The sequence below is a fragment of the Chiloscyllium punctatum genome, chromosome 33 (assembly GCF_047496795.1).
Source record: "Chiloscyllium punctatum isolate Juve2018m chromosome 33, sChiPun1.3, whole genome shotgun sequence".
Lineage (NCBI taxonomy): Eukaryota > Metazoa > Chordata > Chondrichthyes > Orectolobiformes > Hemiscylliidae > Chiloscyllium > Chiloscyllium punctatum.
The window spans coordinates 71,414,511-71,441,565 of record NC_092771.1 but is presented as its reverse complement, the minus strand read 5'-3'; the positions used below and the strand labels follow the sequence as shown (position 1 = coordinate 71,441,565).

The window sequence follows — 27,055 nt, the reverse complement described above, 5'->3', positions numbered from 1 at the left end:
AACCCTTCCCTGCTGATGGTGTGTGGTAGACACCATTCTCAGTGAGAACTGTCACTTACTTCCTTTGAAAGGAATCTCTGTTTTGCCTCAGAAAAGCAGGTGTGCCCCACACTTACAGACTGAATTACAGACAAAGGAAACCTAATCTGAGACTCGCAGGTTTATTAAGCTATTAATGACAGTCCATTGCACACAACAAGAGGTTAGACCACAACAGACTCAAGTTAAACCAACAATGCAATGAAAAAGGTGAATTCGTCTTCATAATCATGCAGCCTCTCGCAATCAAATATTCCCAGTCAACTTCCAAACATTTTAAAACTATTAATACCAATGTATACATATTTATTTACTTTCCTAATTTCCTCCAAAAAATATATATGACCATTCTCTTTAAAATATATTTTAAATGGTCAATTCATAATCACAATTCATTTCCAATTATTCTTAGTGCAAAACAACTTGCAAACTAAAATAGTTTTCATGTCAATAATGACACTGGAAACTTTGTTATGTAGTTTACCCATATTTCCAAATATTGTTTTGGTTCATTATTGCAGTGAAGCTAAAATTAATGTCTATTTATTTTCTCTGATATCCTTCCATTATTTTATTCCCTAATAAGAATGCTTATGGTGTAATGGGTGAGAAGCATCAAAATAAAACTAAATTTTCAATGCAAGAACTGGAACAAATAATCACATATTATTCAGTTCATTCATTGTCGTTGATTATCAGGTTTATTTTCACTGTATGATCACATTAAATTCACTTAAATAATCACAGTACAATTCTCACCTCTATAGATATGTCGAGTGAATGTCAAATTATTCTTATTTTAATTAAAACCAAATTTACATTTTGCTCTGTTTTATTCCAGGAATGATGGAATATGTTACATTATTATGGGAAAAAGGAACAAGTGGAGGTGGTGGCTCTCAGACGTGAGGCCTTAAAGCCAAAGGGCCAGGTGGTAGTTACAGTGGGGGAGGTACCTAGTGCCCCTCTCTCCTTAGAAGGCAGTGAGGATGGTGACACTGACTGGAACAGGTTAGATGAGAAAGCGCCCCCGTAAGGACAGAGGGACAGCAATGGGTGGAATGACCCACCGCCCTGTCAGGCACAGAAGGCCGTGTCTATGGCACTGCTCGGCATCAAAGCTCAAACTTGGACAGAGAGGAGGGGGGCAAGAAAGGGAACTGACAGAAACCAAACTGAACCGTTTACCCGGCTGAATGACAGATGTTGGTGATGAACACCAGCCTGATAGAGAAATTATAATAATGGGCCTTATTGGGACAATATGGATGAATTAGTTGAGGTACAGTCTCACCGATGATGGTGTCAGGCCAAAATCTTTCAGGCCAAGATGCCCCGACGTGTACAGCAGAACCTGTCCCTGCAATGAGAGGGTGGGGTGCGAGCCGGCTCCCCCCAGTGTACAGCTGATCCGTGGGGCCAGGAATTTACAGATATTACAGGGACACACTGGGGAGGGGACAGGCTGAATGGGCTAAAATAACCTTGGTGACTCAGGGACCCAAGGGTAATATCTAGGATCATACAGAGAGGAAGCCTGAGGTGTGTAAGGACCACGGGGGATGACCAAACCCCAACCTGTGATGATGAAATAGGTTTGATGTATTTTAAAGATGACATGGGACCCTATTTAACTGTAATTATAAACATGGGACACCCAGCGGGAGATAATTCTAACCACATTCTGAATTGGGCCATGAGAGCTGAGGCAAACGGAGAAACACAGGGGAATAGCTGCAGTACAGGGAGGGTAATCAGACCCACAATGTTACAAGGGAAGCAGGAAAGGGCACATAGACAAGGAATGTAGGCACAGAGAGGGAGATAGGTGTTCACATTGTGTGTGTACCTGTGTTCACGTAGGCACATGAATATTCTTTGATGCTGTGTTTGGGAACCAGCAGTACAGGAGCATCTATATCAGTTAGCGATATGGATTTGACCCTCACCCCTCAATTACTAAAATGAGAGCAGTTGGAGAGGAAATCGAGGAAGCTGGATGAAATAAACCTGTCCCAATGCAGATCATGGATATGGCAAAATATATTCAGATATGGGAGTGTGAAACTGAGGAAGGGACCATTCTGGGAGTTGCCAGTTTAGAACAGTTCGGCACAACTATTGATATACAGACACTAACTCTAATATGGGAACAAGCTGGCCAGGCCCGGGACAGGAAGCAATGGCGAGGCGACATCTCCAGAGTAATTACCTTGCAGGGAGACTGGAACAGTCAGGGAATCTGGGGAGTTATAGCTAGGACCCAAACAGCAGGGCGGGTAACTCAAACAGGAATGTGGGTTATTATCTGTAGATCCTGTAAAGATCGAGGGCCCTCTAACTCCCCACACAAACCAGATCCTTTTAAAGCTGGGGCTGAGGAGGCAATAATTGTGACAGTAACAGATTGAGACAAGCAGGCAATAGTCAGGCCATCAGTATCCCAGGCTATCTCACAGAAGCTGAACGGCTCATCCCACCTCACTATTGATTATACCTCCCTCAGTAAATCCGTCACTAAAGAGTATCCTACAGTAGTGAACCACACCACTATATTTAATGGATTAAAATTGCAACAGTATACAGTCTCAACCGTTGATTTTGTGAATGGGTTCCTGTGGACCTAGAATGGCAGAATAAGCTAGTATCTACTGTTTGAGGAAAGCAGTAGACTTGGATCCAGTCACCTCAGGGATCCAATAATATTACAGTATATCCCACCGATACATAGCTGATGGAGTTCGTCGATTTAATCTTACCAACACCTCATTACCTCAGTTGGAGAGAAAGAACATATCCGGATATTACATAGAGTATTGGGTCAGGTCAGGCAGGCCGGGCATAAAATTAACCCACAGCGCGTTGCAAGGTCGGGAGAGATATACCTGGGAAATCACATCAGGGAGATCAAATCAGGAAGCGTGGGGGAAAATCCCAGTGGAACAAAAGACCATGATTTCAAAACTATCCACCCGCACACCGTGAAGGGGGTAAAGCAAACTTTAGGATTGTTTAATTATTGGAGGACTTTTGTGGAGAATTACCCAGAAATGGCAGAACCATCACGAGCCCTGACAGAAGCGCGGACATTAGCCAGGGGTCAGAGAGTCAGCATATACACAGACAGACAGCATGACTTTGGTATAGTTCATGACCAAGTGATGGCCTGTGCTCGGTGAGGGTACATCACCCTGTCTGGGGCACATAGAGCATGAAGGACAGGTCAGAGAGTTAGTGGGAGCAGCTAACTTTCTCAGTGAAGCAGCAATAATGAAGATTATAGCTCACAGGAAAATAGAAACCTCACACCAAAGGGGCAGTGAGTATGTGGGGAAGGCAGGTGAATAGACAATAGACAATAGGTGCAGGAGTAGGCCCTTCTGCCCTTCGAGACAGCACCACCATTCATTATGATGATGACTGATCATCCTCAATCAGTATCCTGTTCCTGCCTTATCCCCATAACCCTTGATTCTACTATCCTTAATAACTCTATCTAACTCTTTCTTGAAAGTGTCCAGAGACCTGGCCTCCACGGCCTCCTGGGGCAGAGCATTCCATACACTCACCACTCTCTGGGTGAAGACGTTTCTCCACAACACTGTTCTAAGTGGCCTACCCCTTATTTTTAAACGGTGTCCTCTGGTTCGGGACTCACCCATCAGCGGAAACATGCTTCCTGCCTCCAGAGTGTCAAATCCTTTAATAATCTAATATGTGAAATACTGACTGAAACAGTGCAGACATTTGAGGAGATGGCAATGGCCATAGCTACAGAAGCGAGAGAGGAAGGTTTAAAGATATTCCCAGAAACAGTCCCACAACAGGAGAAACAGGAATGGGAAAAGGGTGGGGCAGTAATAGGACACGTCAGAGTCTGGATGACACAACAGCGCAACTACACTGTATAAGACAAACATTATTAAAAACATATCATGGGCTGGCCCATATTGGGGAGGATACAATGCAATATCAGATGATCCACTACAATCCTTGCCTGGAACAGGGAGAAATTCAGCAAGGTTTTGTCGAAGGTGTGTAGTGTGTTCACAGTGTGAGCCAGGGAAAGCAATCAGGATAAAATGGACCCAGCAGGAGCAGGGACCCAGGGGCCCATGGGAACAATTAAAGATGGATTTTACACACACACCCATCCCAATCCAAGGGAAGGAAGTCCTACTGGGTTTTAATAAATAGGTTTACTCAGTGGTGGAAGCATTCCCCTGCAGATTCTGACCAAGGGACAAATGTTACAGGGAACATAGCTAAAGAGCTATGTGCCCTGTTTGGTACTGAACAGAAATCCCATCCCCCATATCACCCCCAGAGCTCTGCGACAGTAGAAGGAATGTCGCAGACACTGAAAGCAAGTCTGACTAAGGATCTCTCAGAGACATGACAGCGATGGGTTAGAGTACTACCCAGCAGCCTAATGAAACTGTGGACAACCCCAGCAAAGCGGAAGGGGCTGTCCCCCTTTGAATTAGTGACTGGATGGACAATGCAGATGCCACTGGGTATGGTAGTGGGAGGGCCGGATATGTGTAGTAGTGGGAGGGCCGGAGCTGTGTGGTAGTGGGAGGGCCGGAGATGGGTGGTAGTGGGAGGACCGGAGATGGGTGGTAGTGGGAGGGCTGGAGATGTGCAATGACAAGGATAGGATTAAACCATTTCTTAAAGAACTGGCAGAGCAGCTGCATGAGCTGAGAGAATCAGAGACTGGGAAAGGAAACGTGGAAATATCCGAGCTGACATTCCAAACCCTGGAGTTCAGGTCAGGGGGAAAATATTACTGGAACGTATGAAGTAAACACATCAAAATGCTGGACTTATCTGGGGGAGCCAGAGAGGGACCTCTCCCATCATGTATTAGTAAGGAGCTCTGAATAAACGTTCGTCAAGCTGCTCAACACAGAACTCAAGGCTCCTCTTTGATAATTCTCCCAGCAACAGTTGTGTAGGAGCATGTTGCTGCCTGGAGGTCTATGGCTAGTGCTGTACCACAAGGATCAGAACGGGGACATCTGTTAATTGTAATGTACATAAATGAAAAGTTTGAAAATGTAAACGATTTAATGAGCAAGTTTGTAGTTGGCACAAAGTGTTGAAGTTGTGAATCGTGAAGAATGATGTCAAAGGACACAGGAAGAAAGAGATGAGTCAGAAAGTTTTGTGGAGAAATTGCAGATATATTTTAATTCAGACAAGTGTGAGGTGATGCGTTTTGGAAGACACATAGCAAGAGGAATGTATATAATAAACGGAAGGGTCCTGAGCAGCACTGATACATAGAGGGATCTTCAGTTGCAAGCTAAAAGATCCCTGAAAGTGGTGAAGGAGGTGAATGGCAGGCTTGCCTTCTTCTGTCAGGGGAGTGAATATAAAACTATAATCAGGCCACCTTTGGGGAATTGTGTGCCGTTTTGATCACCACATCATAGGAAGAATGTGAAGGCTTTTGGGAAGGTGGAAACAGGTTTACCAGGATGTTGCCTGGATTGGGAGAGGTTAGAAAATCTTGGATTGTTCTCTTTGGAAAGTCAATGGCTATGGGGTGACCCAACTGGCATAGACAGAGTTAGTAAACCATGGTTTACTACAGAAATTGTATCTCTTGTTAAGAAGAAGAAAGAGGCTTATGTGTTGATGAGGCAAAATGATACAGATGAAGCAACAGAGAGTTACAGATCAGCTAGGAAGGATTTAAAGAGGGAGTTAAGAAAAGCAAAGGGAGGACACGAGCAGTCTTTAGTAAACAGAATAAAGGATAACCGTGAAATCATCTATAGGTATGTGAAGAATAAAAGAGTGATTAGGGTAGGAATAGGGCTAATTAAAGACAGAAGTGGGAAGTTGAGTGTGGACCCTGCAGAGATCGGAGAAGTGCTAAATGATATTTCTCATCAGTATTTACACAGGAAAATGAGAATATTGTAGAGGACAAAAATGAGGTACGAGATATTAGACTAGAAAGGATTGAGGTTAGTTACGCACAGGTGTTATCAATTCTAGAAGGAGTGAAAGTAGACAAGTTCCCAGGCCGGATGGGGTTTATCCGTGGATTCTCTGAGAAGCTAGGGAGGAGATAGCAGAGACTTTGGATTTGATATTTGAGTCATCATTGTCTATGGGTTTAGTACCCGAGGACTGGAGGTTTGCAAATGTTGCGCCCTTGTTCAAGAAGGGCAGCAGAGATGACCCAGGTAATTATAGACCAGTGAACCTTATTTCCATTGTAGGAAAGATTTTGCAAAGGATTATAAGAGATAACAGTTAGAATCATCTAACAAGCAACAATTTGATTTCATATAGTCAACATGGTTTCGTCAAGGGCAGGTCGTGTCTCACAAACCTCAGTGAGTTTTTTGAGAAGGTGACCAAGCATTTAGATGAGACTAGGGCAGTTGACATGGTATACATGGACTTCAGTAAAGCCTTTGATAAGGTTCCACATGATTAGGCTGATGGAGAAAATGCAGAGGCATGGAGTTGAGTGTGATTTAGCAGTTTGGATTCGAAACTCGCTTTCTGAAAGAAGGCAGCGAGTGGTGGGTGATGGAAAATCTGGAGCCCAGTTACTTGTGGTGTTCCACAAGGATCTGTTTTGGGACCACTGGTGTTTGTCATTTTTATAAATGACTTAGACGCAGGCATAGGTGGATGGATTAGTAAATTTGCATTCGACACTAAAGTCTGTGGAGTAGTAGACAGTTTGAAAGAATGTTACAGGTTGCAGGGGGATTTAGATAAATTGCAGAATTGGGCTGAGAGGTGCAAGTGGAGTTCAATGCAGCTAAATGTGAGGTGATGCACTTTAAGAAGAATAACAGGAAGGCAGAGTACTGGGTCAATGGAAAGATTCTTGGTAGTGTGGGATGTTGGAGTCCATGTACATAGATCCCTGAAGGTTGCCACCAAAGGTGGATAGTGCTGTTAAGGCAGCATACGGCGTGTTAGGTTTCATTGGTAGAGGGATTGAGTTCTGGAACCGCAATATCATGCTGCAACTATACAAAATGCTGGTGTGGCCACAGTTTTAATATTGTGTACAGTTCTGGTCGCCCTATTACAAAAAGGATGTGGAAGCATTGGAAAAGGTGCAGAGGAGATTTATCAGGATCATGCCTGGTGTGAAGGGAAGGTCTTATGAGGAACGGCTGAGAGACTTGGGTCAGTTCTCATTGGAAAGAAGGCGGCTAAGGGGGGGATTTGATAGAGACATACAAGATGATCAGAGGATTAGATATGGTAGACAGTGATAGTCTTTTTCTTAGGATGTTGATGACAGCTTGCACAAGAGGGCACAACTACAAATTGAGGGGTGATAGATTTAAGACAGATGTCAGAGGCAAATTCTTTACACAGAGAGTGTGGTAAGTGTATGGAATGCCCTACCAGCTAAGGTAGTCAACTCAGCCACATTAGGGAGTTTTAAACAATCCTTAGATAGGCTCATGGATGATTTTGGGATAGTGCAGGGGGACGAGTTGAGTAAATTCCACAGGTCGGTGCAATATTGAGGGCCGAAGGGCCTGTTCTGCACTGATATGCCTTTGTCTAATTCCTATTAAACATACTGTCTCTGTGGGTAAGGCAGAGATTTGTGAAGAAGAGTCTCTACAAGTAGACAGTCGGCTTCTTTAGAGACACTTTGAAACTCTCGCCGGCTGTCCAATAATAAAGCTACTGCTGTTGTGCAGAAAACTTGCATCGTCTGGATTTGTGGAACAAAATAGGCATCAACAATGGAGGATATGAGTGATTTTCAGACTGTGGCATATAGACTTACTGGAGTGGTTCACTGATGAAGAAAATGCAGTCACTGGATTGATTGAAAGAAATTGCGATTTTCTTTGAAGTGAAGAAGTTGGATATATTTTTGATAGAGCTGTATAAGATTATAACAGACCTAGATATAGCAGACAAAAATATCTGCATTCGATAGGTGATGGCACAAGAGTTAAGGAAAGATGTAAGGTTTTGAGACAGCGGGAGATGAGCAAGTGTTTCTGCTGACTGTATTGGCTGGAAATATGCAGAACATGTTGCCTATTATGGTGGTGCAAGGAGAGAAGATCAATGATTGATAAAAACAATTAGATCAGTTCTGAGGGAAATAAACTTGCAGAGTTTGGGGTACGTATGGGAATGAGAATATGGGATTCTGCTACAGAGAGTCAGCTTGGATTTGATGGGCCTCTTTCTGTGCTATAATGCATTTTATTTGGACTTGCTTAACTTGCTCTCGTCACCGATTAAGTTGTCATTAAGGTAAATCTGTTCAGTGTTCCTACTCAGTCCAATACAGGCTGTCCCTCCACAGCAAGAGATAATGTTTACTGCGTTATACTGGGTTCTTTTTTTTTTGGGGGGGGGGGGGGATGCTAACAGTGTGTGTAACAGTCTGCTAGCATTTATCTGAAATGGCAAAACACCAGTGCAGCCACACTAGGGATCCTCTCTGGAAATGTAGGGAATGCCAGAAGGGAATTCTTTACCCATCCCACCTGGGAACTGGTCAAACCACTCAGACTGGGGAGCTGTTCACCTGCTCTGTGCGTGTGTGTGTGTGGGGGGGAGGGGGGTGGGGGGGAAGGGATTCACTCATGCATCCATCCTGCTGAGACACCAGTCAATTTACTGATAGCCACAGTTGAAGGATTTTTTTTCTCTTTTTCATGCCAAGTAATGAACAATAGTTTTGGCAGCTCATAACGTTGTGCACATAGAGAGCTTAGCTTTGGAAATGTTCACAACATCGTTGAACATGCACAGATTCACACTGGGTACAGACTTTTATTTTCCTTTGTTCATTCACAGGATGAGGGTGTCGCTGGCCCGGCAGAATTTACTGCCCATCCCTAATTGCCCAGAGGGCAGGTAAGAGTCAACCACATTGCTGTAGGTCTGAGGTCACAATGTTGGCCAGACCAGTTATTGATGGCAGCTTCCTTCCTGAAAGTGCATTACTGAACCAGATGGGTTTTTCTGACAATCGATTAATGGTCATCATTAGACTCTAAATTCACAAGTTTTTTTTTATTGAATTCAAATCCTCCCCATCTGCTGCAGTCGGCTTTGAACCCAGGTCTCCAGAACACTATCTGCGGTTTTACATGAACTGTCTCACAACAATACCACTCGGCCAAGACTTCCCCACATCGCTGTCCATCTGTACAGAGTGAACAGTGATTTTCTGGTTCATCAGAACTGGGTAATCACACATACGTTTGCTCAATGATTGCAGGAGTTGGATGTTGATTGGCAATTGACATCCATCTCCAAACCATGTATTCTGGGGTTTGTTTCTGATGATGATTGGAAGCATCATCAGTCTTGTTATCTTCTGGGGATAAGACCCGTTTCAATTAGATTTCTGTTAAATGCATGGCAATCAATTCTATCTCACAGCTCTCAGGCAGATTAGTTTTTGTAGAAGAACTCTCCATCTCCCCAACCTCCTCCACCCTCACCTCCAACAGTACAATAATCTCATGGAGTCTCTTTATGATTATGAATGAGACAATCTGATCAGCTGCTTCTTTCCCTACTCCTGTGTCAAGTTGGATCTTAAACTCCCCTTGCTGCATTTGTGATCCTGCATCATTGTACAGTGCTGCTCGTATTTCATGTCTTGGCCTATCAGTGTTCATGATACTGCATGTAGTATATGGGGCCAACAGTGTAAGAGTTTAACTCATTCCTTCCAAGAACTGCAGTAGAATTGTACTCCAACAAAATTTACGGAATCACGGCCAAGCATATTCCCCAACTTACCTCTTACCATCAAGCCAGAGGATCAATCCTCATTCAACTGAGAGAATTCAGGAGGGCATGTCAGTAACATCAGCATGAATACCTAAAAATGAGGTGTTAACCTGATGAAGTTCCCAAAGAGGACTACATGTGTGCCTAAAAGCATAAGCAGCAAGTGATAGACAGCTGGAATTCTGAGGACAGTTCTCTTCAAGATATTAAACAACAAGAATGTCAGACTGGATTAATTATCATAAAACTCAAGTCCGTTTGATATTCATATATTTACAATCAGTGTTCAATTCACCAAATGTAGCTGAAGGTAAAGATAATCTTCAAGTGATTGTAACAGTGGAGGCATCTAAATACTTGATCAGCAAATTAAAGCCTGTTGTGTTTAGATAGTAATAATTTTAAAGAGATTTCAAAAAGTAAGTTGACTTTAGTATAATGGAAGAAGTTGATTGGTAGGTAGCTGATAATGTTGTTTTAATCTGAAGTTAATTTAGGATTAGTTAACAAATAAACACATGGTAGCGAATCCCAGCCCCATGGAGTGCACATCCAGTTCCATGGGGGAAAACCAGGACACTTCTTGTGAGAGCGACAACCACAAGAACACGGAGGTGACACGGGAAATGTCAGGAACACTTGTTTGACCACAGTTAAAGTACTGCACACACTTCTGATCCCCTTATCCCAGGGTTGATGTGATCACACCAGAGAGGGTACACAGGAGATTGATCAGAATATTTCTACAATTGGAAAAATTCTGCTCCGAGAAAAGGTTGGATAGGCTGGGGATGATTTCCGAGGAGGATGAGGTGAGATTTAATTGAAGTGATAAAATGCTGAGGAATCCAGATCGAGTGGATAGGAAGGAGCTATTCATTTACTGAGACGTCAGAAACTGGAGGTTTTAGATTGAAACTAATTCCCAGAAAGAAGGGGAAGGGAGAATTCATTTCACTCAGAGATCGTGGGGAGCAGGAACTCATTGATGGGATGGCAGAGGCACCAGCATCACATTAGAATAAAATGACATGGATGTAACTGAGATGCTGGAACATGCAGGGCTGCGGACTAAAGTCTGCAGAATGGGATCATTGTGATTGATTTAACATTTCTCCAGAATATTAAAGTCAAGTCCAATTTGAGAATTTATAAACATCACCCGACCTGAATTCCAAATATCAGAATAAATTTATCAGAAAGTTACAGCACAGATCGAGGCCACTTGGCCTATTCTTCATGTGTTGCCTGTAATAGAATGTCCCAGGCTTTACAGCGTTCTGTACTCACCAATGAGAGCAACAATTTCAGACTGCGTACTCTGCCCTCTATGTTGTTATAATCTGTTTTTTCAATGTCTTTCTTTGACAGCTGCTCACCTTGTTTCCTGGTTTCTTTCCCAGCTCTAACTCCATTCCCCATGGCCTTGAGGGACGACCATTTCTGCAATTTAATCTCTTCTGCCTTCCCCCGTGTGACAGACTGTCTTTTTGCCCTTGTCTCACCCCCACCTTGCTCACAACTTGTTTCAGTTCTGATGGTTCCCAGAACTCTGTGACTTCACAGCGCCCCCTGGGCAGTGGCACGAATTTTGAATTCTCTTCCTCATGAGATAATTGGAAATCTTTCTGGCTGCAGTTTCCCCAAGATTTTATTTTGAAAAAAAGAGGATTTGCGTCAGAGTCAAGTATTTGTGAGCCTTCATCCACAATCCTGAGCACTTAGACATAATACGTGACCCTCCCACAGATGTACAGGTTTGACGGATTGGCCGTGCTAACATAGCCTGTAGTGTGTAGTTTCGGTGGGTTGGGTTAGCCATACTCAATGTGGGGTTATGGAGGTAGGGTGGGAGAACAAGTCGTTGCAGACTCGATGGACCGAATGGTCTCTTTGTGCACCTAAGAGATTCTGTAATCCTAACCAATTGTGATTGTTGTCACATTTTCCTAAATCCAGGTTCGTTCAACTCAGGTATGCATGCTGCCTTTTGTGTTTCTGTGGGTGCTCACTCAATCCCTTCCTTCTGTTTTACATCAATTTCACACTGTATGTGAGGGTGGGAATGAATGTGTAAATATAATACTGCAACCGAAACCCCTCACAAGTCAGGAACTGTTTCTGCTACTAGCATCACTCACAACAGGAAAATAAAGGTTCAGTCACAAATCTGACAGAAACACAGAGGTTAAAATCACCAGGAAAGACTTAACAGCTTAAAACTTTTAACAAAAGAGGAGGCTGAGAGACAACCTGGTACAAGTAGGAAGCTTTGTGTCTGTGTTTTCAGAGATTTGAGGTTGAAATCATAGGGTTGGAAGCATGTTTCATTGCCCCGGGTCATCAAAGGTGACGTCTAAAGGTGCTTCTTTCTTTCTATCTGTCTGAGTTAACAATCGGATGGATATGTCATTGTCTGAGTGTTTTCCCAAATCCCTGATTGAATCTGCCTCCCCCCCACAATCTCAGGTGCCAGCTGCCTCTAGTCCACCCACATGGGCATGTTGAAGAGCATGACAGGAGAACGGATTGGAACTGAGAGTTCAATGCCAGAATGAAATAGGAAGAAGGAAATAAACGGGAATTTTGGATCCCACGGGATACAGACTCCAGGATTAGTCCTTGTGGGCATTCCCACAGTAACACGAGACAGCATTCCATGATAAGAGTGAAATCAGGGTGGCAGTGGAGGGAGCCACTGAACATGAGCAGGTTTAGTTCAAACACAGGAGGTTTGTTCAGTCAGTAACAGTGTGTTAGACATGGAGGTGAAGTGAGCAGTGAGGGGAAATGTTACCACAAGCTGCAGATGGATAACTTTCATTGGAACAGGAGGAGGCTATTCAGCCCTTCAACCCTACTCTGTCATTCAATAGATCATGGCTGATTTGTGGCTTAAGTTGCAATGTTCAAAACTCTCCAAACTCATCAATAAACTCTTCTGCAACAGACAAGATCAATATTCAAACACGAAACATCTGCAAATGCTGGGAAATCAGGAACAAAAAACAGAAATTGCTGGAAAAAGTCAGCAGATCTGGCGGCATCTGTGGAAAGTGAACCTTTGGGTCCAGTGACCGGTCAGGTGACAACCTGCATCTGACCATTCTGCTTTTTCTGTAACACACTCTGAAACAGGTTCTGGTGCGAGGGGAATGAGACTGTCAATAACAACAGAGAAAATAGGAGGACGTGCTCAATCAGAATAAAATACATTTTGGTCTTTCACTTTTAATTCAACTGCAAAACTTATTCATTATCATTTCAGAAATCATCTCTTCATTGGTTCTGAGATACTGTTAATTCTGACCTGGTCCTACCTACATGTGAATCTCGACACTGAGTAACGTGGTTGACTCTGAACCATCTCTTGGGCAGTTCGAATGGATGACAAATGCTGCCCCAGCAAGTGATGCCGTGATCCCACGAACAAACAAAACAAATCCAATTGCCCTGGTTACTTGTGAACTCGCTGGTGTTATTGGAAGAGGACGAATGGGAAGGTTTATGGGGTAAAGGGAGTAGAATGGCATTCCGTGAGGTGATCCTTTGGAGAGCTGATGAACCAATAAGCCTCCTTTTGCACAGTAACAATTCAGTGAATATTTCATTCTAAGCCCTCTAAGGAAATACAGAGCAGGGTTTGTAAAGAGGTCAGATTGAATGAGTGTCTCAGTGAACACAAGGGAGACACAGGTACAGAGAGGTTTTGGGATGGATTAAATTATATTTTAAACATTTGCATAGTCATCAACTTTACAGCAGTTAAAACTGGGAGTGTAATTAGAGCAGCAAATAAATCTTATACATTTATGCAGCTAAAGGGGATGCTGGGTAAAGATAGCGTAGTTAGTGCTTATTTTATTCCAGGCACACCAGCCAGAGAGCACATCCTTCCTGTATCTATCCTCTCGAGCTCTTGAAGATTTTTGTTCCTTTGAAGTGTTTCATGTTTAGATACTCCAGAGAAGACAGCTTCAAGCTCCTCAATCTCTCCAGCCAGGGCAATTCTGCTGTTAGAATTCAATTCACTGGTGCATGTTACTGGCTGCTTCATGGACTGGAACTGGCAATTGAGACTGAAAGGTTCCTGTATAAAATATCTTCAATGGTATTGCCAGACGTGAGTGGTTTTAGGAAAATGACCTTGACTTACGGGCATTGAGTGTCAGAGCACTTCCTGTTGTGGGTCATCCTGTTTAGATTCAATCTGTTGATAACTATTAGAACTGACTTGCACTGGCTCCGTCAAAGTGGTCAGAGCATTATGGCTGTCATCGAAACTAGGAACAAACTTCCCATGGGTTAAAAATCGTAAATGATAGAGTAGGTACGAGGTCTGATGACACTGTTGGAGTATTGATGTTGTTGTTAATTACATTAACTCGGCTGGAGTTGACTGAATTTATATTGTCTCTTTCTGAATCATCTCAGGATGTCTCTCTGGGCAATAAGTCTCCAATAATCAGCAATGTGACAATGCACAGGGAATATCTGTTTTGATTTAGATTGGGTTTATAGCACAGCTGCTTCACAGCACCAGGTACAAGGTTGGAGTCCAGCCTTGGTCAACAGCCTGTGTGGAGTTCCCACATTCTCCCCATGATAGTGTGGGCCCCCTCCAGGTGCTCTGGTTTCCCCCCACAGTTCAAATATTTGTGGGTTAGGTGGATCAGTTGTGTGAAATTGTCCACAGTGTCCAGGATTGTGCAGACTCAGTGGATCAGCCATAGGAAATGCAGTGTTACAAGGATGGAGTGCTCCAGGTCGGATGCTCTTTGGATGGTCGGTGGGGTTTGATGGGCCAATTCTCTCCTGCCACACTGTCGGGATTCTCTTCTATGATTGTGGATAGAGGCTATTCTATGATTGAGGATAACGCAGGGTGTCCTTGGAGAATGCATACAAATTGCCAAAGACCAAGGAGATTAGAAAAACTTTATAGATCAAATGAAAGCGAAATGGGATTGGGGGAGAAAAATGATGAGTAGTTATCCCCAGGGCCAGAATAGCAGTTTACCCTGCTAGAGGGGAACCTATTGTGTGGGAACATACGGCCTCTGTAATTGATGAAGCATTTAACTGTTATCATAGAGATAATCCTGATCAAGTTAAAAATAACACCACACTCCAAAAGCTTGAACTTCCAAATAAACCTGTTGGACTATAACCTGGTGATGTGTGGTTTTTAACTTTGTCCACCCCACCACCAGCTCCTCCACATCAGAATCCTGATAGATACCCCACTGAAACTGAAGTGCCTGTCAGATACTTGAGGGAGCCATGGGGGAGTGGGGGAGGGGAGTGTGGTTTAACCACAAAGTGCTGAACTGAACTCTACTTTCTAAGTGCCATTGCCATGGAGATAATACTGAGAGACAGTCTCTATTCTGTATGATGCGGGAGCTGGCTGATCCCATTGTGAATGGCAGTGACCACATCTGCAGCAAGTGTTGGCTGCTGGAAGAACTCCGGATCAGAGTTGATGATCTCGAATCTGAGCTTGAAACACTGCGGCACAACCGGGAGGGGGAGAGTTACCTGGACTCTGCGTTTCAGGAGGCATTCACACCTGGGAGATTAAGTAATTCACATTCAGCTCGTGATCAGGCTCATCAGAGTGTGACTGTAAGTGAGGCAGGTAGGGGGACCTGAGTTCAGGAGTGCAGGAGCCTCAGCCCTTGACCTTGTCCAACAGGTACGAGATTCTTGCTCCCTGTTCGGATGAGCCAACTGACCAAAGCATCATGGTGCAGAAGGCCATTCAAGAGGGGGGAGCTAATAGACAAGTAGTGGTTATAGGGGATTCTATAATTAGGGGGACAGTTAGTATCCTTTGCAAGCCAGATCAGGAGTCTCGCATGGTGTGTTGCCTGCCCTGTGCCAGGGTGCGGGACATCTCCGACCGGCTTGAAAGGATATTGGAGCGGGAGGGGGAGGATCCAGTTGTTGTGGTCCACGTTGGTACGAACAACATAGGCAAGACTAGGGTGGAGGACCTGTTTGGGGATTACGAGGCACTAGGCAGGAAATTGAAGCACAGGTCCTCAAGGGTCATAATCTCCAGATTACTGCCTGAGCCACGTGCCAATTGGCATAGGGGCAAGAAAATTAGGCAAGTAAACACGTGGCTAAGGGATTGGTGTGGGAAAGAGGGATTCCACTTCATGGGGAATTGGCATCAGTTTTGGAACAGGGGGGATCTGTACCGTTGGGACGGTCTCCACCTGAACCGATCAGGTACCAATGTTCTAGCGAAGAGGATAAATAGAGTGGTCAGTAGGACTTTAAAATTCTGAGTTGGGGGGGGGGAAGGGAAAGTGAAAGCAACAGGGAGTATGGCGTTAAATTGAAAGACAAGCAGCAGGATAGCAGGTGTCCAGGCGGATTTAAAATTGAGGCAGACTGGGAATGCAGAAAAAAGCAAGGATAACTTAGGACATCATATGACTTCAATATCTCTAATGATCAGAAAGTTAGCATTAAGGCGCTTTAGCTGAATGCGCGTAGCATTCATAACAAAGCAAATGAACTCATGGCACAGATCATAGTGAATGATTATGATGTGGTAGGCATCACAGAGACTTGGTTACAGGGGTTAGGACTGGCAGTTTAACCTCCAAGGATTTTCAACTTATCGAAAAGACAGGGAGGTCGGCAGAGGCGGTGGTAGTTGCCTTGTTAGTTAAGAACAATATTAAATCTATGGCACTGAATGACATAGCGTCAGATGATGTGGAGTCTGTGTGGGTGGAATTGAGGAACCACAAAGGCAAAAAAACCATAATTGGAGTTGTGTACAGACCTCCTAACAGTGGTCAGGAGCAGGCACGCAACATGTAACGGGAAATAGAGAAGGCATGTCAGAAAGGCAAGGTCACGGTGATCATGGGAGACTTCAATATGCAGGTGGACTGGGTAAATAATGTTGCCAGTGGATCCAAAGAAAGGGAATTCATGGAATGCTTACAGGATGGCTTTTTAGAACAGCTTGTCATGGAGCCCACAAGGGAGCAGGCTATTCTGGACCTAGTTCTTTGTAATGAACCAGACTTTATAGAAGATCTTAAAGTAAGGGAACCCTGAGGAAGCAGCGATCATAATATGGTAGAGTTCAGTCTGGAGTTTGAAAGAGAGAAGGCAAAATCGGATGTAATGGTGTTACAGTTAAATAAAGGTAATTGAGGGCATGAGAGAGGAACTGACAAAAATAGACTGGAAGCAGAGGCTGGGGGGGAAGTCAGTAGATCAAAAATGGCAGGAGTTTGTGGGTATAATTAAGGACACTGTTCAGAGGTCCATCCCCAAGAAAAGAAAGATTATCCAGGGAGGGATGAGACAGCCATGGCTTACAAAGGAAGTCAGGAAATGTATTAAAGAAAAAGAGAGATCCTATAAAGTGGCCAAGAGCAGTGGGAAATCGTACGATTGGGAAGGCTACAAGAACAAACAGAGGATAGCAAAGAGAGTAATAAGGAAGGAGAGGATCAAATATGAAGGTAGGCTAGCCAGTAATATTAGAAACGACAGTAAAAGTTTCTTTCAATACATAAGAAACAAACGACAGACAAAAGTAGACATTGGGCCACTTCAAACTGATGCTGGAAGCCTAATGATGGGAGATAAGGAAATAGCAGGAGAACATAACAAGTCCTTTGCTTCAGTTTTCACAGTGGAAGACAGGAGTAGTATCCCAACAATTAAAGGGAGTCAGGAGGCTGAGTTGAGTAGGTTGTCATTACAAAAGAGATAGTGCTAGAAAAGCTAAAAAGTCTTAAAATTGATAAATCTGCTGGGATGCATCCGAGAGTTCTGAGAGAGGTGGCTGAGGAAATAGCAGAGGCATTGGTTGAGATCTTTCAAGAGTGACTGGAGTCACGGAAAGTCCAGGATGATTGGAAGATCGCGGTTGTAACCCCATTGTTCAAGAAAGGATCAAGACAAAAGATGGAAAATTATAGGCCAATTAGCCTAACCTCAGTTGTTGGTAAAATTCTAGAATCAATCATTAAGGATGAGGTTTCTAAATTCTTAGAAGAGCTGAGTCTGATTAGAACAAGTCAACATGGATTTACTAAGGGGAGGTCATGCCTGACAAACCTGTTGGTATTCTTTGAAGAGGTGACAAGCAGGTTAGACCAGGGAAACCCAGTGGATGTGGTCTATCTAGACTTCCAAAAGGCCTTTGATGAGGTGCCACACGGGAGGCTGCTGAGCAAGGTGAGGGCCCATGGTGTTCAAGGTGAGCTACTGGGATGGATTGAGGATTGGCTGTCTGACAGAAGGCAGAGAGTTGGGATAAAAGGTTCTTTTTCAGAATGGCAGCCGGCGACGAGCGGTGTCCCGCAGGGTTCAGTGTTGGGGCCGCAGCTGTTCGCATTATATATTAATGATCTGGATGAAGTGGTCTTGGGGCATTCTAGCGAAGTTTGCCGATGATTCGAAGATGGGTGGACAGGGAGGTAGTACTGAGGAAGTGGGGAGGCTGCAGAAGGATCTAGACAGTTTGGGAGAGTGGTCCAGGAAATGGCTGATGGAATTCAACGTGAACAAATGCGAGGTCTTGCACTTTGGCAAAAAGAATAAAAGCACAGACTATTTTCTAAACGGTGAGAAAATTCGTAAAGCCAAAGTACAAAGGGATCTGGGTGTGCTCGTCCAGGATTCTCTAAAGGTCAACATGCAGGTTGAGTCTGTGATTAAGAAAGCGAATGCGATGTTGTCATTTATCTCAAGAGGGTTGGAATATAAAAGCACTGTTGTGCTACTGAGACTTTATAAAGCTCTGGTTAGGCCCCATTTGGAATACTGTGTCCAGGTTTGGTCCCCACACCTCAGGAAGCACATACTGGCACTGGAACGTGTCCAGCGGAGATTCACACGGATGATCCCTGGAGTGGTAGGTCTAACATATAAGGAACGGCTGAGGATCTTGGGATTGTATTCACTGGAGTTTAGAAGATTAATGGGAGACTTAATAGAGACTACAAGATAATACATGGCCTGGAAAGGGTGGATGCTAGGAAATTGTTTCCGTTAGGTGAGGAGACTAGGACCCGTGGACACAGCCTTAGAATTAGAGGGGGTAAATTCAGAACAGAAATGCGGAGACATTTCTTCAGCCAGAGAGTGGTGGGCCTATGGAATTCATTGCCGCAGAGTGCAGTGGAGGCCGGGACGCTAAATGTCTTCAAGGCAGAGATTGATAGATTCTTGTTGTCTCGGGGAATCAAGGGCTACGGGGAGAATGCGGGTAAGTGGAGTTGAAGTGCCCAGCAGCCATGATTGAATGGCGGAGTGGACTCGATGAGCCGAATGGCCTTACTTCCACTCCTATGTCTTATGGTCTCAGTACTTTTGCAGTCATATTGAGATTTGAAATATTCGCCCACGGACAAAATGCACACCTTTCCTTCCAGATGAAAAGGCAAATGATATTCAGATCGGCACGGATCAAGTAACTATCAGATCTGAACATGAAGTTCAATTTGAATTTCTCATCCGCAAATCCACCCTTTCAGTACCATACAACAGAGCACACAAGTTACCACTGTTAATACAGTATGGAAATTTATAAGACAATTGTAGTATTAAACTGTAATTTCCTTGTTCCCCCAAAGCTTTAAACCTCAGTCTCACAATTTCTCTCTTCCGTGAACTGAAATCCAAACCAATCCCCCCACTCCTTTCCTCCACACCCAGTTCTCACACACACTCTCTTCGAATTCAGTTTCCTAGCTCCTGATGAGAACCATCCTGCATAGACTGCTTCCTGCACACTCTGGCCAAGACCCATCTTACTAAAATGAGCCAAATTAGAATTCTAAATGCAGGCCCATCCTTGTCCCTTTCCATAACAACCCTGAATCTTCACAAAAGAGTTCTGATAACTTTCTGCAAAACGCTGCACCACTGATAGTCTGATCACATGTCAGGGTAGCAAGAGAAGGGCCATTCCCCTGGGTCCTGCTCCCAGAGGGATGAAGCTGCTAATGATAGATTAATCCCTCACACCCACAGCCTCCTTCCCAGGCACTGACCGATATTGGGCAGACTCCCACAGTTGGCCAGCACTGCGCCCGTGCACTTGTCTCCCCTCTACAGTACGTGCTCCCGATCATACAGGAGTCTGGGTGATTGACAGCAGCTGCTGCCCAATATATCAGAATCCCGACAGTATGGAAACAGGCCCTTCGGCCAAACAAGTCCAAACTGACCCTCCAAACAGTAACTTACACAGACCCATCCCCCTAACTGATGTAACTAATACTATGGGCAATTTCGAATGGCTAATTCACCTGCCCTGCACATCTTTGTGATTTTGGGAGGAAACCCTCTCAGACACGGTGAGAATGCACAAACTCCACAACGACAGTCGCCCGTGGCCGGAATCGAACCCGGGTATCTGGTGCTGTGAGGCAGCAGTGCTAACCAGTGAGCCACCTCTATCGATGGGAGGAGGCGGGGACGGAGGACTGGGTCAATGGGATTGTAAACCATGAATGAATGAGGAGGACACTGGGGGGATGGACAGGTTAGTGAGGGACAGGATCAGTGCAGCAGCAGGAGGGGATCCTGGACACACTGAGCAATGGGAGAGTCTGACAGGAGAGAAACGACAGGATGGTTCTGTTTGGAGACACAGGCAGGGACAGCTGGGAGACAGTATGGCCTGGTGGCTTGGGCATGTTTACTAATCAGCCTCTTCAAAGATGCTGTTACTCAACTCTGAGCCTGATCCTCCTAGTCCAGAGGTAAGGACACTTACACTATTTCCTGGTGGGCAAGGGATACAGAGACTGCCTTTCAAAAGGAATTAATCTGTGTTGGTGACATTAACAAGACTCAATACAGACTCACTGTCAAAATGCTGGTATACTTGAACTTCATCCAGAATATTAACACCTTTAACTGGGTAACGCAGACCCCAATGTACAGAGTTAAATCCTGGATACTAATAACAGCTTTGTGTATGGGAAATCATAGCTCATGAATTTGACTCAGTTTTTTTGAAGAAGTAACAAAGAGTATTGCTGAGGTCAGAGCAAGGACATGATCTACATGGACTTCAGTAACGTGTTTGACAAGGTTCCTCATGGGAGACTGGTCAGCAAGGTTAGATCACATGGAGTACAGAACTGTCTCGAAGGTAGAAGGCAGAGGGTGCTTTTCAGGCTGGAGGCCTGTGACCAGTGGAGTGTCACAAGGATCGGTGCTGGATCCACTACTTTTCATCATTTATATCCATGCATTGGTTGTGAACATAAAAGGTATTGTAAGTAAGTTTGCACATGACACCAAAATGGGAGGTGTAGCAGACAGGGAAAAAGATTACCTCAGAGTACAAGGGGATCTGGATCAGATGGGTGAATGGACTGAGGAGTTCAGTTTAGAAAAATGCGAGCTGCTGCATTTTGGAAAAGCAAACTTTAGCAGGACTTATACAGTTAATAGTAAGTTCCTGGGGAGTGCTGCTAAACAAAGAGTCATTGGAGTGCAGGTTCATAGTTCCTTGACAGGAGAGTAGCAAGAAGATAGGATAGTGAAGGCCACAGTTGGTCTGCTTGTCTTTATTGGTCAGAGCATTGGGAAAAGGGGTTGGGAGGTCATATTGCGGCTGTACAGGACATTGCAAAAGTTGCTGAATCAATATTCCATATAAATCTGTTCTCCTTCCGATCAGATGGATGTTCTTAAACTTTAAATAGATCAGAAAAGAATTATAACATGTTGCCAGGGTTGGATAGGCTGTTTTCCCTGGAGCGTCAGAGGCTGAATGGTGACCAGAAAGAGATTTTGAAAATCAGGTGGGCATGGATACGGTAAATAGACAAGATATTTGCCCTGCAGTGGGGGAGTACAGAACTAGGGGACTGGGAGGGAGGGTAGGCAGACAGGGGGTGGGTGGATCGAGAGGGGTGGGACCGAAATGGGTGAAGAAAGAGAGGGGGGGGCAGAGAGGGGTGGCACAGAGACGGGTGGGGACAGAAAGTGGGATTAGAGAGGAGGGGAACAGACAGGGGGAACGGGGGGGCGGGGCGACTGACAGAAAGGTGGAACAGACCCGGGGGGGGTGGGGTGGGGGAGGGGGAGGGGAGCAGACAGAGCGGGTGGAGATGGGGGGAGCAGAGGGGGAAGATGGGAAGTAGGGGAGTCCAAACAAATGTGAATCTTTTTTCCAAGGTGGAAATGACAAATTCTAGAAGAGAGATGGCAAGTTTAAAGGATATGAAAACCGAAACAACTGAGGATGCTGTAAACCAGGAAGAGAAACAGAAGTTTCAGGAAAAGATCAGCAGGTCTAGCAGCATCTGTGAAAAGAAATTAGAGCTAACGTATCTGAGGAAGGGTGACCAGACCCGAAACTTTAACTGATTTTTCTTCACCTATATTGCATGACATGCTGAGCATTTCCAACAACATCTGTGCAAATCTAAAGGGAGTTGTTTGGAGTATATACCTGAGAGGAACTTTATAAAGTCAGACCACATCTGGAGTAATGTCAGAAGTTTTGGTCCCTTTATTTAAGGAAATACATCATTTCATCAGAGGCATTTCACATAAAATTGACTGGGATGAACCCTGGTTTCCAGAGATTATCTTTTAAGAAAAGGCTGAAGACGTTGGGACTCTACTCACTGGATTTGGGAAGAATGAGAAGTGATCTCATTGTAACATGTAGGATTCTTAAGGAGTTTGACAGGGTAAATACTGAGAGGATGTTTCCCATCATGAGGGAGTCTGGAACCAGATTCTGGGTCACTCACGGAATCACGGGTTCTGTTTTGGATTCGTCAAGTTTAAGGCAACACCGACACTGGTCAGGGTTTCATAAGCAATGGAGCTGGGGTGAGGGGGAGACAAGCAACATTTAAAAGATTGGAATTCCTGGTGTTTGTGATTGTGTAGATGTCTGATCAGAAGGTCACCTTGGGGTCAGATATGAGAGCAATATTGTGAAGAGTGTGGTTCTGCCTCAGACAGTTCCCAGGGAGAGGGAGGGGCTCAGCAGTAAGGGAACGTAATTTGTAATAGCAACTGAAGGCAATGGGTTTAACCATAGCAACGTTCCGTTGCAGGAAATTGCAGCCAATCGCATAGTGGGAGTGTGATGAGCAGTTTGATAACCGAGTAATGGAGAGGGATGATGGGGAGGGAGAGCTGGGCATTGTCAGTGTACATGTGAAACCTAACACGGTGCTTTTGGACGATGTCACCTCCTGGCAGTGTGTAGGTGAGAAACAGGAGGGACTAAGGAGAGATCCTTCAGGGACACCAAATACAAGGAATTCAGAAAGGAAAGGGAGAGTTGGGATGGAGTAGGTTTTTGCATAAACGACGTGGTCAAATATTAGTTTGTAGCAGAATGGGAGAGAAGGACATAACCAGAAAAGACACACAGGTAGAACAAGGAACAATATCTGTGAATTGGGGAGGGGGAGTGATGAGGAGGAGGAGCAGCCCAACTCCCAAAGCACTATTTCTTCATCAGTGACATCACCCAACTCCACCCTAGTCTCAGCCCATTTACTGAAACACTCGTCCATCCCTGTGTTATCTCCAGACTTCATTATCCAAACACACTCCTGGCCAGCCTCCCACATTCAAATTACATGCACTCTCAAGAGTATCTAAAACCCTACTGCTCACTTGTACCAAAACTTGTTGATTCATCAAAAGGCTCCTATTTACCAGCAACAATTTAAAATTCTCCCCCTTGATGTAATTCCTGGCTGTGAACATCCCTGTCTCCCTGCAGCACACAACCTGTGAGATCCCGACAACTCATTTTCTTTCAGACTCCCAACGATGTGTTTATTCATTGCTTCACAGTCTGGCTGTTTCTACTGTTGCCAAGGGAACACGGTCTGGAATTCCCACCCTAACCCCCTCACACCTGCTTTACTCCTTTAAGGTATTCCTGAAATCCTGTTTATTTGGCAATTCTTTTGATCACCTGACCTAATATCCCCATCTGTGGCCTTATATCAGAAGTTCTCAATAGTATTTCTGTGGAATTATAAACATGATAAAATAAAACAAACTGTTGTTCATTTGCACACATATTGTCAACTCTTCACTGTCGCTGAGTGAATAATCTATAACAGCTCTTACCCAAACACATTGTGGGAGCACCTTCACCACACGAACTGCAGCTGTACAAGGAAGTCAAACATGACCTTCTCCACAGGCAATGGGGCGTTGGCACTGATCACTGGTATCTGTGGAGGGAGAAACACACAGCTGATATTTCAGGGAGTGCAAAATGAATTATCGGGAGGGAAAATGGTGCAGAATTTGGGATTTTCAAATTTGTGTTTTACAATGTGCATTAAGTTCTGTAAAACCTCTCATCCTATACCATGAAAATTTCCTCCTCTTCCTGGTCAATATGTCTTTCCTTTCCTCTGCCCTTCACCTTCACACATTTCCAATGCCTTGGTCACAACAACACTGTGCTGTCAGTGAAGTTTCTCACGTGGTTGAGTATTGTCCCGCCCCTCATTCACTCCGATTGGTTGAAGGACCAACCAGCACCTCTAGTCCCTGTTCCCCCACTCTTATTGGTGCTCCGCTGACATCAATCATCCGAGGCCCATTGTGGGCTGGAGCATGCTCAGTGCTTCCTGCTTTTGCTGCTGTTCATCAGGAATGAGAGAGAGAGAGGGCTCATCCCTGTTTCTCCTGATGTCAGACAATAACAACAACGACCTGCATTGTATGGAGCCTTTCACATTGACAAATCTCCTAAAATGATTCACGCATGATGGAAACGTTGATTAAAGAGAACGATTTTTAGATACATCTTTAAGGCGGACAGAGGGAGTTAGGGAAGATATTCCAAAGGTTTGTGTCCTCGGCAGCTCCAATCGTGGAGTGATATAGGTGGGCAACAGCTTACAATGGAGACAGTTAGTGGCTAACCATAAGTTAACAACCTCATGTCGTAGCTCCCTACCCACACACCAGGCCTTGTTCTCACAGCCTGCCATTACACACTATCTATGGTTAGCCACTAACAGTCTCCATTAACAGCTAATCACCTTTCCCCAGCCAGATCGTTATCACTCCTTTACCCAACCGTTCTTCTCACTCTATCCCCACCTATCATTTACTCCTTTTATCCTCCCCCCCACACTAACTTCTGCATATAAACTGACTTTTTTTCTCAGTAATATCTGTCCTGAGGAAGGGACACTGGGTCTGAAACTTTAACTCTGATTTTTCATCACAGATGCTGCCAGACCTGCTGAGCTTTTCCAGAACCTCCTGGTTGTTGTTTCTGATTTACATTTTCCACAATTCTTTTGGTTTTAATTTACCGGGAGTTTGTAATTCAGGTCCCACAGCCTCTGTCCCTGTCTCTGCTGTCTCTCCCAACCCCAAACAGTGACACTGCACCTGCACAGCTCATGGACAGGTGTTGTCTTGCTGGCCACACCCCTCATTCACTCCCATTGGCTGCAAGACCACACAGACTCTCCTCCCATTGGTCTGGAGCTTCCATCAATCAGCCAGGCCTCATTGTGATGAGAGTGGAGGGCTCATCCCTCTCTCTGCCCTGGGATGAGCTTCATCATTCACACTGAATGGGGCAGTGTCACAGAGCACAGGGGCTGGGGGCTATTCAGCCCATTGGGGCAGTACTCTCTCCCTCTGGAGATGCTGCAAGTCTGTCCCAAGTCCCCTCCCATGCGCTCACGGCCCCCCAAATCTTTCCTTAAAAAGTAAAGTTCCAAGTCTGTTTCAGAATACCTGCTGAATCTGTGTCGTTCAGACTGTTCCAGATGCTCAGAACTTACTGAGGAAAATTGCCAACAAAGAGACAGGCATAGCTGGGGCCCATATGTGTGCCCATGGCTACCCCTTTGGTCTGGAGGAAGTGGGAGGATCCTTTGAAACCTCCCACTTGATCAATTTCTCCTTTGAATCCGTTGAACAGTTGATCTTCCGTAATTACACCGGTACCACTCCCCACCTCTTCCTCCGCTACATTGATGACTGCATTGGCGCCACCTTGTGCTCCCGCGAGGAGGTTGAGCAATTCATCAACTTCACCAACACATTCCACCCTGACATTAAATTTACCTGGACCAAATCTGACACCTCCCTCCCCTTCCTGGACCTCTCCATCTCCATTAATGACGACCGACTTGACACTGACGTTTTTTACAAACCCACCGACTCCCACAGCGACCTGGATTACATCTCTTCCCACCCTACCTCTTGCAAAAATGCCATCCCGTATTCCCAATTCCTCCACCGGATCTGCTCCCAGGAGGACCAGTTCCACCACAGAACACACCAGTTGTCCTCCTTCTTTAGAGACTGCAATTTTCCTTCCCACGTGGTTAAAGATGCCCTCCAACGCACCTCGTCCACATCCCGCAGCTCCGCCCTCAGACCCCACCCCTCCAACCGTAACAAGGACAGAACGTCCCTGGTGCTCACCTTCCACCTTACCAACCTTCGCATAAACCAAATCATCCGCCGACATTTCTGCCACCTCCAAACAGACCCCACTACCAGGGATATATTTCCCTCCCCACCCCTTTCCACCTTCCGCAAAGACCGTTCCCTCCGCGACTACCTGGTCAGGTCCACGCCCCCAAACAACCCACCCTCCAATCCTGGCACTTTCCCCTGCCACCGCAGGAACTGTAAAACCTGCACCCACACCACCTCCCTCACCTCTATCCAAGGCCCTAAAGGAGCCTTCCACATCCAAAGTTTTACTTGCACATCCACTAATATCATATGTTGTATCCGTTGCTCCCGATGCGGTCTCCTCTACATTTGGGGAGACTGGGCGCCTCCTAGCAGGCACTTTAGGGAACATCTCCGGGACACCCACACCAATCAACCACACCGCCCAGTGGCCCAACATTTCAACTCCCCCTTCCACTCTGCCAAGGACATGGAGGTCCTGGGCCTCCTTCACAGCCGCTCCCTCACCACCAGATGCCTGGAGGAAGAACGCCTCATCTTCCGCCTCGGAACACTTCAACCCCAGGGCATCAATGTGGACTTCAACAGTTTCCTCATTTCGCCTTCCCCCACCGCACCGTAGTTCTAAACTTCCAGCTCAGTAATTGTCCCCTTGACTTGTCCGACCTGCCTATCTTCTTTTCCACCTATCCACTCCACCATCGCCTCCTTGACCTATCACTTTCATCCCCTCCCCCACTCACCCATTGCACTCTATGCTACTTTCTCCCCAACCCCACCCTCCTCTTGCTTATCTCTC

The 27,055-nt window shown here is 45.1% G+C and overlaps 1 long non-coding RNA gene across 1 annotated transcript in view; it reads right to left on the bottom strand.

Annotated features, from left to right (window-relative positions):
* Positions 1-24,011, bottom strand: part of LOC140458620 (uncharacterized) — a 31,166-nt gene extending 7,155 nt beyond the window's left edge. The window contains exon 1 of the long non-coding RNA XR_011953620.1: positions 23,923-24,011. This is a non-coding gene — a long non-coding RNA (uncharacterized lncRNA). The remainder of the gene's footprint in view (positions 1-23,922) is intronic.
* Positions 24,012-27,055: the final 3,044 nt, after the last annotated feature.